Here is a 12508-nt window from a genome sequence, read left to right on the forward strand (position 1 = left end):
ATCGGAGTCTTTGGGGTACCATATATGATCGGAGTCTTTGGGGTATCATATATGATCGGAGTCTTTGGGGGTACCATATATGATCGGAGTCTTTGGGGTATCATATATGATCGGAGTCTTTGGGGTATCATATATGATCGGAGTCTTTGGGGTACCATATATGATCGGAGTCTTTGGGGGTACCATATAGGATCGGAGTCTTTGGGGGTACCATATATGATTGGAGTCTTTGGGGTATCATATATGATCGGAGTCTTTGGGGTATCATATATGATCGGAGTCTTTGGGGTACCATATATGATCGGAGTCTTTGGGGTATCATATATGATCGGAGTCTTTGGGGGTACCATATATGATCGGAGTCTTTGGGGTATCATATATGATCGGAGTCTTTGGGGTATCATATATGATCGGAGTCTTTGGGGTACCATATATGATCGGAGTCTTTGGGGTATCATATATGATCGGAGACTTTGGGGTACCATATATGATCGGAGTCTTTGGGGGTACCATATATGATCAGAGTCTTTGGGGGTACCATGTATGATCGGAGTCTTTGGGGTATCATATATGATCGGAGTCTTTGGGGTACCATATAGGATCGGAGTCTTTGGGGTATCATATATGATTGGAGTCTTTGGGGTATCATATATGATCGGAGTCTTTGGGGGTACCATATATGATCAGAGTCTTTGGGGTATCATATATGATTGGAGTCTTTGGGGTATCATATATGATCGGAGTCTTTGGGGTACCATATAGGATCGGAGTCTTTGGGGTATCATATATGATTGGAGTCTTTGGGGGTACCATATAGGATCGGAGTCTTTGGGGGTACCATGTATGATCGGAGTCTTTGGGGTATCATATATGATCGGAGTCTTTGGGGTACCATATAGGATCGGAGTCTTTGGGGGTACCATATATGATCAGAGTCTTTGGGGTATCATATATGATCGGAGTCTTTGGGGTACCATATATGATCGGAGTCTTTGGGGGTACCATGTATGATCGGAGTCTTTGGGGTATCATATATGATCGGAGTCTTTGGGGGTACCATATATGATCGGAGTCTTTGGGGTACCATATATGATCAGAGTCTTTGGGGTATCATATATGATCGGAGTCTTTGGGGGTACCATATATGATCGGAGTCTTTGGGGGTACCATGTATGATCGGAGTCTTTGGGGTATCATATATGATCGGAGTCTTTGGGGTACCATATAGGATCGGAGTCTTTGGGGTATCATATATGATTGGAGTCTTTGGGGTATCATATATGATCGGAGTCTTTGGGGGTACCATATATGATCAGAGTCTTTGGGGTATCATATATGATTGGAGTCTTTGGGGGTACCATATAGGATCGGAGTCTTTGGGGGTACCATGTATGATCGGAGTCTTTGGGGTATCATATATGATCGGAGTCTTTGGGGTACCATATAGGATCGGAGTCTTTGGGGGTACCATATATGATCAGAGTCTTTGGGGTATCATATATGATCGGAGTCTTTGGGGGTACCATATATGATCGGAGTCTTTGGGGTACCATATATGATCGGAGTCTTTGGGGGTACCATATATGATCGGAGTCTTTGGGGTACCATATATGATCGGAGTCTTTGGGGGTACCATATATGATCGGAGTCTTTGGGGTATCATATATGATCGGAGTCTTTGGGGGTATCATATATGATCGGAGTCTTTGGGGTGTCATATATGATCGGAGTCTTTGGGGTATCATATATGATCGGAGTCTTTGGGGGTACCATATATGATCGGAGTCTTTGGGGTATCATATATGATCGGAGTCTTTGGGGTATCATATATGATCGGAGTCTTTGGGGTATCATATATGATCGGAGTCTTTGGGGTACCATATATGATCGGAGTCTTTGGGGTATCATATATGATCGGAGTCTTTGGGGGTACCATATATGATCGGAGTCTTTGGGGTATCATATATGATCGGAGTCTTTGGGGTATCATATATGATCGGAGTCTTTGGGGTATCATATATGATCGGAGTCTTTGGGGGTACCATATATGATCGGAGTCTTTGGGGGTACCATATATGATCGGAGTCTTTGGGGTACCATATATGATCGGAGTCTTTGGGGGTACCATATATGATCGGAGTCTTTGGGGTATCATATATGATCGGAGTCTTTGGGGGTACCATATATGATCGGAGTCTTTGGGGTGTCATATATGATCGGAGTCTTTGGGGTATCATATATGATCGGAGTCTTTGGGGGTACCATATATGATCGGAGTCTTTGGGGTATCATATATGATCGGAGTCTTTGGGGGTACCATATATGATCGGAGTCTTTGGGGTATCATATATGATCGGAGTCTTTGGGGTATCATATATGATCGGAGTCTTTGGGGTATCATATATGATCGGAGTCTTTGGGGTACCATATATGATCGGAGTCTTTGGGGTATCATATATGATCGGAGTCTTTGGGGGTACCATATATGATCGGAGTCTTTGGGGTATCATATATGATCGGAGTCTTTGGGGTATCATATATGATCGGAGTCTTTGGGGTACCATATATGATCGGAGTCTTTGGGGGTACCATATAGGATCAGAGTCTTTGGGGGTACCATATATGATTGGAGTCTTTGGGGTATCATATATGATCGGAGTCTTTGGGGTATCATATATGATCGGAGTCTTTGGGGTACCATATATGATCGGAGTCTTTGGGGTATCATATATGATCGGAGTCTTTGGGGGTACCATATATGATCGGAGTCTTTGGGGTATCATATATGATCGGAGTCTTTGGGGTATCATATATGATCGGAGTCTTTGGGGTACCATATATGATCGGAGTCTTTGGGGTATCATATATGATCGGAGACTTTGGGGTACCATATATGATCGGAGTCTTTGGGGTATCATATATGATCGGAGTCTTTGGGGTATCATATATGATCGGAGTCTTTGGGGGTACCATATATGATCGGAGTCTTTGGGGTATCATATATGATCGGAGTCTTTGGGGTATCATATATGATCAGAGTCTTTGGGGGTACCATGTATGATCGGAGTCTTTGGGGTATCATATATGATCGGAGTCTTTGGGGTACCATATAGGATCGGAGTCTTTGGGGTATCATATATGATCGGAGTCTTTGGGGTATCATATATGATCGGAGTCTTTGGGGGTACCATATATGATCGGAGTCTTTGGGGTATCATATATGATCGGAGTCTTTGGGGTATCATATATGATCGGAGTCTTTGGGGTACCATATATGATCGGAGTCTTTGGGGTATCATATATGATCGGAGACTTTGGGGTACCATATATGATCGGAGTCTTTGGGGTATCATATATGATCGGAGTCTTTGGGGTATCATATATGATCGGAGTCTTTGGGGGTACCATATATGATCAGAGTCTTTGGGGGTACCATGTATGATCGGAGTCTTTGGGGTATCATATATGATTGGAGTCTTTGGGGTATCATATATGATCGGAGTCTTTGGGGGTACCATATATGATCAGAGTCTTTGGGGTATCATATATGATTGGAGTCTTTGGGGGTACCATATAGGATCGGAGTCTTTGGGGGTACCATATATGATCGGAGTCTTTGGGGTATCATATATGATCGGAGTCTTTGGGGTATCATATATGATCGGAGTCTTTGGGGTACCATATAGGATCGGAGTCTTTGGGGGTACCATATATGATCAGAGTCTTTGGGGTATCATATATGATCGGAGTCTTTGGGGTACCATATATGATCGGAGTCTTTGGGGGTACCATATATGATCGGAGTCTTTGGGGTACCATATATGATCAGAGTCTTTGGGGTATCATATATGATCGGAGTCTTTGGGGGTACCATATATGATCGGAGTCTTTGGGGGTACCATGTATGATCGGAGTCTTTGGGGTATCATATATGATCGGAGTCTTTGGGGTACCATATAGGATCGGAGTCTTTGGGGTATCATATATGATTGGAGTCTTTGGGGTATCATATATGATCGGAGTCTTTGGGGGTACCATATATGATCAGAGTCTTTGGGGTATCATATATGATTGGAGTCTTTGGGGGTACCATATAGGATCGGAGTCTTTGGGGGTACCATGTATGATCGGAGTCTTTGGGGTATCATATATGATCGGAGTCTTTGGGGTACCATATAGGATCGGAGTCTTTGGGGGTACCATATATGATCAGAGTCTTTGGGGTATCATATATGATCGGAGTCTTTGGGGGTACCATATATGATCGGAGTCTTTGGGGTACCATATATGATCGGAGTCTTTGGGGGTACCATATATGATCGGAGTCTTTGGGGTACCATATATGATCGGAGTCTTTGGGGGTACCATATATGATCGGAGTCTTTGGGGTATCATATATGATCGGAGTCTTTGGGGGTACCATATATGATTGGAGTCTTTGGGGTGTCATATATGATCGGAGTCTTTGGGGTATCATATATGATCGGAGTCTTTGGGGGTACCATATATGATCGGAGTCTTTGGGGTATCATATATGATCGGAGTCTTTGGGGTATCATATATGATCGGAGTCTTTGGGGTATCATATATGATCGGAGTCTTTGGGGTACCATATATGATCGGAGTCTTTGGGGTATCATATATGATCGGAGTCTTTGGGGTATCATATATGATCGGAGTCTTTGGGGTATCATATATGATCGGAGACTTTGGGGTACCATATATGATCAGAGTCTTTGGGGTATCATATATGATCGGAGTCTTTGGGGTATCATATATGATCGGAGTCTTTGGGGGTACCATATATGATCGGAGTCTTTGGGGTATCATATATGATCGGAGTCTTTGGGGTATCATATATGATCGGAGTCTTTGGGGGTACCATATATGATCGGAGTCTTTGGGGGTACCATGTATGATCGGAGTCTTTGGGGTATCATATATGATCGGAGTCTTTGGGGTACCATATAGGATCGGAGTCTTTGGGGTATCATATATGATTGGAGTCTTTGGGGTATCATATATGATCGGAGTCTTTGGGGGTACCATATATGATCAGAGTCTTTGGGGTATCATATATGATTGGAGTCTTTGGGGTATCATATATGATCGGAGTCTTTGGGGGTACCATATAGGATCGGAGTCTTTGGGGGTACCATGTATGATCGGAGTCTTTGGGGTATCATATATGATCGGAGTCTTTGGGGTACCATATAGGATCGGAGTCTTTGGGGGTACCATATATGATCAGAGTCTTTGGGGTATCATATATGATCGGAGTCTTTGGGGTACCATATATGATCGGAGTCTTTGGGGGTACCATATATGATCGGAGTCTTTGGGGTACCATATATGATCGGAGACTTTGGGGTACCATATATGATCGGAGTCTTTGGGGTACCATATATGATCGGAGTCTTTGGGGGTACCATATATGATCGGAGTCTTTGGGGTATCATATATGATCGGAGTCTTTGGGGTACCATATATGATCGGAGTCTTTGGGGGTACCATATATGATCGGAGTCTTTGGGGTACCATATATGATCAGAGTCTTTGGGGTATCATATATGATCGGAGTCTGTATGAAGCGGCCCCTGGGCTCTGTGGCCCCGGGGGGCCGGTCTGGCTGTGGCAGTGATAAGCCCCCCGGAATGGATCATCTCCTGGACTTTTGATCCTGCCAGCGCTCAGAGGAGGAGGACCGCCCTATACTGCGTTCCACCATCACCGCCCATAGATCACGGCCAACCACATCCGCCGCCCCTCACTATTGGAAGAGAGATGCTCATGGGCGGGGCCGAGTTGGTACCAAATGTGGAGGAAGGGCACCCGAAGCCCCTGGCAGAATTCCTTTTTGGGTACATTGTAGGAAGGCAAACAAGCAATGGAGTCCAGCTCCAAAGTACGTGACTTAACCCCTTCACCACACAGCATTCCGGGAGCCCCGCCCCCCAGGAACTCCGCCATGGAGGTTTGCATTTTACAACTGGGCACCAATGATTGCGGGTGCTAGTTATTAGAATTGCCCTCACTAAAGATGGCCGCTGGGGGGGGGGGTCATCCAATGTTGCAGCACTCAATGGGAGCGCGGCTCTCCTAGTGACACCTACAGAGGCTGCAGTGGAACAAAGTTCCTCCATTCCCGTCATACAGCACAGCGCCACCTACAGGGGGGAGGGTACACTGCACTGACTCCACCCCCAGGAAGAAAATAAACATGGAAATTGTATATATTGATTGACGTATATTTCATTATATTTCATTATATTTCATTATATTTCATTATATTTAATAATGATAATAATAATAATTGGACATAACATTTCATATATATAATATTCATATTTTATTGATTATGTATTATATATATAGAAATCAATGATTGGATTTCTCTGCTGGGGATGTGTGCAGTGCCAACCCCCAGATTATATATATATAGTGTATATCCTCCACCCCACCCCCACCTCTACTGCCGGGTGATTGGATGACATGTGGGGGTGAGCGGAGCTTTGCTGACCCATATTGCTCTCTGATATCCGGTAGAAATGAAGTGAGGAGCGATTGGTCTGATATCGATCGTCCCGACATCTCAGCTTTGGGGTCTTCATCTGCTGATCTGTGAAACCTTTTCTAATCTCACCAGTCCTGAGAAAAAGAGCTGTGATATGATCGGGGGGACCCCATATGAGACCGGTCCTGTCCTATATGGGGCCCCATGTGAGACCAGTCCTGTCCTATATGGGGCCTCATGTGAGACCAGTCCTGTCCTATATGGGGCCTCATATGAGACCAGTCCTGTCCTATATGGGGCCTCATGTGAGACCAGTCCTGTCCTATATGGGGCCTCATGTGAGACCAGTCCTGTCCTGTATGGGGCCTCATATGAGACCAGTCCTGTCCTGTATGGGGCCTCATATGAGACCAGTCCTGTCCTGTGTGGGGCCTCATATGAGACCAGTCCTGTCCTATATGGGGCCTCATGTGAGACCAGTCCTGTCCTGTATGGGGCCTCATATGAGACCAGTCCTGTCCTGTATGGGGCCTCATATGAGACCAGTCCTGTCCTGTGTGGGGCCTCATATGAGACCAGTCCTGTCCTATATGGGGCCTCATATGAGACCAGTCCTGTCCTATATGGGGCCTCATATGAGACCAGTCCTGTCCTGTATAGGGCCCCATGTGAGACCAGTCCTGTCCTATATGGGGCCTCATATGAGACCAGTCCTGTCCTATATGGGGCCTCATATGAGACCAGTCCTGTCCTATATGGGGCCTCATATGAGACCAGTCCTGTCCTATATGGGGCCTCATATGAGACCAGTCCTGTCCTGTATAGGGCCCCATGTGAGACCAGTCCTGTCCTGTATGGGGCCCCATGTGAGACCAGTCCTGTCCTATATGGGGCCTCATATGAGACCAGTCCTGTCCTGTATGGGGCCTCATATGAGACCAGTCCTGTCCTGTATGGGGCCTCATATGAGACCAGTCCTGTCCTGTGTGGGGCCTCATATGAGACCAGTCCTGTCCTATATGGGGCCTCATATGAGACCAGTCCTGTCCTATATGGGGCCTCATATGAGACCAGTCCTGTCCTGTATAGGGCCCCATGTGAGACCAGTCCTGTCCTATATGGGGCCCCATGTGAGACCAGTCCTGTCCTGTATGGGACCCCATGTGAGACCAGTCCTATGCTGTACGGGGCCCCATGTGAGATCAGTCCTGTCCTGTATGGGGCCCCATGTGAGACCAGTCCTGTCCTGTCCTGTATGGGGCCCAATGTGAGATCAGTCCTTTCCTATATGGGGCCCCATGTGAGACCAGTCCTGTCCTGTATGGGACCCCATGTGAGACCAGTCCAGTGTGATGATGTGGTTTCCTCTGGCGGGAGGTTGAATACGGAATGAGGAAGGAATGAGGAACTTCTCTGACACCCACATCACCCTTCCACCCCTCCCCCGCCCCTTTCATTGTGGTTTTGGTCTCTGAATGGTTTCAGTTTGTCATCCTAATTTGGAGTCCTCCTGACAGACAGAGTCCTGTGCACAAGATCCGGGTCAAGGCTGGTAGCAACGTGGTGTTCACAAATGTCTGACACAGATCAGCCCCTTATGACTGCAAAGTCTTTGTCCTCTCATTGAGATCACACAATGTACAGTCTGATCACCGGGGGAGGGGAGACTGAGGAAATGACTCCTCCTGCCTGCAGAAGACTGATGCCATCATCTCAGCCCAGGAAAAGTCTGTAAAAGAGGTGAATTCCTCCTACAAAGAACTAATAATAATAATCATCTTATCTATGATAGTGAAGACAAACCAGAGCTCCGGATACGTCACAGTCCACTCCGACCTCATATCATGTCCTCAGAGGGGTCATGTCTGTCCTCAGAGGGGTCATGTCTGTCCTCAGAGGTGTCATGTCTGTCCTCAGAGGTGTCATGTCATGTCCTCAGAGGTGTCATGTCTGTCCTCAGAGGGGTCATGTCTGTCCTCAGAGGGGTCATGTCTGTCCTCAGAGGGGTCATGTCTGTCCTCAGAGGTGTCATGTCATGTCCTCAGAGGTGTCATGTCTGTCCTCAGAGGTGTCATGTCTGTCCTCAGAGGGGTCATGTCTGTCCTCAGAGGTGTCATGTCTGTCCTCAGAGGGGTCATGTCTGTCCTCAGAGATGTCATGTCTGTCCTCAGAGGTGTCATGTCTGTCCTCAGAGGGGTCATGTCTGTCCTCAGAGGGGTCATGTCTGTCCTCAGAGGTGTCATGTCCTCAGAGGGGTCATGTCTGTCCTCAGAGGTGTCATGTCTGTCCTCAGAGGGGTCATGTCATGTCCTCAGAGGGGTCATGTCTGTCCTCAGAGGGGTCATGTCTGTCCTCAGAGGTGTCATGTCTGTCCTCAGAGGTGTCATGTCATGTCCTCAGAGGTGTCATGTCTGTCCTCAGAGGGGTCATGTCTGTCCTCAGAGGGGTCATGTCTGTCCTCAGAGGTGTCATGTCATGTCCTCAGAGGTGTCATGTCTGTCCTCAGAGGTGTCATGTCTGTCCTCAGAGGGGTCATGTCTGTCCTCAGAGGTGTCATGTCTGTCCTCAGAGGGGTCATGTCTGTCCTCAGAGATGTCATGTCTGTCCTCAGAGGTGTCATGTCTGTCCTCAGAGGGGTCATGTCTGTCCTCAGAGGGGTCATGTCTGTCCTCAGAGGTGTCATGTCCTCAGAGGGGTCATGTCTGTCCTCAGAGGTGTCATGTCTGTCCTCAGAGGGGTCATGTCATGTCCTCAGAGGGGTCATGTCTGTCCTCAGAGGGGTCATGTCTGTCCTCAGAGGGGTCATGTCTGTCCTCAGAGGTGTCATGTCTGTCCTCAGAGGTGTCATGTCATGTCCTCAGAGGTGTCATGTCTGTCCTCAGAGGTGTCATGTCTGTCCTCAGAGGGGTCATGTCTGTCCTCAGAGGTGTCATGTCTGTCCTCAGAGGGGTCATGTCTGTCCTCAGAGATGTCATGTCTGTCCTCAGAGGTGTCATGTCTGTCCTCAGAGGGGTCATGTCTGTCCTCAGAGGGGTCATGTCTGTCCTCAGAGGTGTCATGTCCTCAGAGGGGTCATGTCTGTCCTCAGAGGTGTCATGTCTGTCCTCAGAGGGGTCATGTCATGTCCTCAGAGGGGTCATGTCTGTCCTCAGAGGGGTCATGTCTGTCCTCAGAGGGGTCATGTCTGTCCTCAGAGATGTCATGTCTGTCCTCAGAGGTGTCATGTCTGTCCTCAGAGGGGTCATGTCTGTCCTCAGAGGGGTCATGTCTGTCCTCAGAGGTGTCATGTCCTCAGAGGGGTCATGTCTGTCCTCAGAGGTGTCATGTCTGTCCTCAGAGGGGTCATGTCTGTCCTCAGAGGGGTCATGTCCTCAGAGGGGTCATGTCTGTCCTCAGAGGGGTCATGTCTGTCCTCAGAGGTGTCATGTCTGTCCTCAGAGGGGGTCATGTCTGTCCTCAGAGGTGTCATGTCTGTCCTCAGAGGGGTCATGTCTGTCCTCAGAGGTGTCATGTCTGTCCTCAGAGGGGTCATGTCTGTCCTCAGAGGGGTCATGTCTGTCCTCAGAGGTGTAATTTCTGTCCTCAGAGGTGTCATGTCCTCAGAGGTGTCATGTCTGTCCTCAGAGGGGTCATGTCTGTCCTCAGAGGGGTTATGTCTGTCCTCAGAGGGGTCATGTCTGTCCTCAGAGGTGTCATGTCTGTCCTCAGAGGTGTCATGTCTGTCCTCAGAGGGGTCATGTCTGTCCTCAGAGGGGTCATGTCTGTCCTCAGAGGTGTCATGTCTGTCCTCAGAGGTGTCATGTCTGTCCTCAGAGGGGTCATGTCATGTCCTCAGAGGTGTCATGTCTGTCCTCAGAGGGGTCATGTCTGTCCTCAGAGGGGTCATGTCTGTCCTCAGAGGGGTCATGTCATGTCCTCAGAGGTGTCATGTCTGTCCTCAGAGGGGTCATGTCTGTCCTCAGAGATGTCATGTCTGTCCTCAGAGGTGTCATGTCTGTCCTCAGAGGGGTCATGTCTGTCCTCAGAGATGTCATGTCTGTCCTCAGAGGTGTCATGTCTGTCCTCAGAGGGGTCATGTCTGTCCTCAGAGGGGTCATGTCTGTCCTCAGAGGTGTCATGTCTGTCCTCAGAGGTGTCATGTCCTCAGAGGGGTCATGTCTGTCCTCAGAGGTGTCATGTCTGTCCTCAGAGGGGTCATGTCATGTCCTCAGAGGGGTCATGTCTGTCCTCAGAGGGGTCATGTCTGTCCTCAGAGATGTCATGTCTGTCCTCAGAGGTGTCATGTCTGTCCTCAGAGGGGTCATGTCTGTCCTCAGAGGGGTCATGTCTGTCCTCAGAGGTGTCATGTCCTCAGAGGGGTCATGTCTGTCCTCAGAGGTGTCATGTCTGTCCTCAGAGGGGTCATGTCTGTCCTCAGAGGGGTCATGTCCTCAGAGGTGTCATGTCTGTCCTCAGAGGGGTCATGTCTGTCCTCAGAGGGGTCATGTCCTCAGAGGGGTCATGTCTGTCCTCAGAGGGGTCATGTCTGTCCTCAGAGGTGTCATGTCTGTCCTCAGAGGGGTCATGTCTGTCCTCAGAGGGGTCATGTCTGTCCTCAGAGGTGTCATGTCTGTCCTCAGAGGGGTCATGTCTGTCCTCAGAGGTGTCATGTCTGTCCTCAGAGGGGTCATGTCTGTCCTCAGAGGGGTCATGTCTGTCCTCAGAGGTGTAATTTCTGTCCTCAGAGGTGTCATGTCCTCAGAGGTGTCATGTCTGTCCTCAGAGGGGTCATGTCTGTCCTCAGAGGGGTCATGTCTGTCCTCAGAGGGGTTATGTCTGTCCTCAGAGGGGTCATGTCTGTCCTCAGAGGGGTCATGTCTGTCCTCAGAGGGGTCATGTCTGTCCTCAGAGGTGTAATTTCTGTCCTCAGAGGTGTCATGTCCTCAGAGGTGTCATGTCTGTCCTCAGAGGTGTCATGTCTGTCCTCAGAGGGGTCATGTCTGTCCTCAGAGGGGTCATGTCTGTCCTCAGAGGTGTAATTTCTGTCCTCAGAGGTGTCATGTCCTCAGAGGTGTCATGTCTGTCCTCAGAGGTGTCATGTCTGTCCTCAGAGGGGTCATGTCTGTCCTCAGAGGGGTCATGTCTGTCCTCAGAGGTGTAATTTCTGTCCTCAGAGGTGTCATGTCTGTCCTCAGAGGTGTCATGTCTGTCCTCAGAGGTGTCATGTCTGTCCTCAGAGGGGTTATGTCTGTCCTCAGAGGGGTCATGTCTGTCCTCAGAGGGGTTATGTCTGTCCTCAGAGATGTCTCTGCAGGGACTCCTGATCTCGGGATGGGGGGGGTTGGAGTTTGGGGTGAAGTCGGTACGGCTGGCAGGATGGAGGTCACACCTGGTTGGTGGTTTGAGGTTTGGGTGGAGGAGCTCTGTGGTTATTCAATGTGACATGACAACACCGCCTCCGAAACCTTCAGGAACCGTCTGCTGAGAGGAGTATATAGATATCCTGTATACTCTACACTGCTCCCCTCCTCAACCCCAGACAATTACCCCCCCCATTGTTCCTGTCACCCCTTTAGAACCCTCTGGTAATTACCCAGAACCCCCTGGTTAGCTCATTACCCAGAGCTCTCCGGTCAGGCCATTACCCGGAACCCTCCAACCAGGCCATTACCCGGAACCCTCCAACCAGGCCATTACCCGGGACCCTCCAACCAGGCCATTACCCGGGACCCTCCAACCAGGCTATTACCCGCAACCCTCCAACCAGGCCATTACCCGGGACCCTCCAACCAGGCCATTACCCGGAACCCTCCAACCAGGCCATTACCCGGAAGTTACCCTCCAACCAGGCCATTACCCGCAACCCTCCAACCAGGCCATTACCCGGAACCCTTCAACCAGGCCATTACCCGGAACCCTCCAACCAGGCCATTACCCGGAACCCTCCAACCAGGCCATTACCCGGAACCCTGCAACCAGGCCATTACCCGCAACCCTCCAACCAGGCCATTACCC

This window comes from Lithobates pipiens, unplaced genomic scaffold (genome assembly GCF_037356315.1).
Source record: "Lithobates pipiens isolate NorthernLeopardFrog02 unplaced genomic scaffold, aLitPip1_a1.2 Scaffold_146, whole genome shotgun sequence".
NCBI classification, from domain to species: Eukaryota; Metazoa; Chordata; class Amphibia; order Anura; family Ranidae; genus Lithobates; species Lithobates pipiens.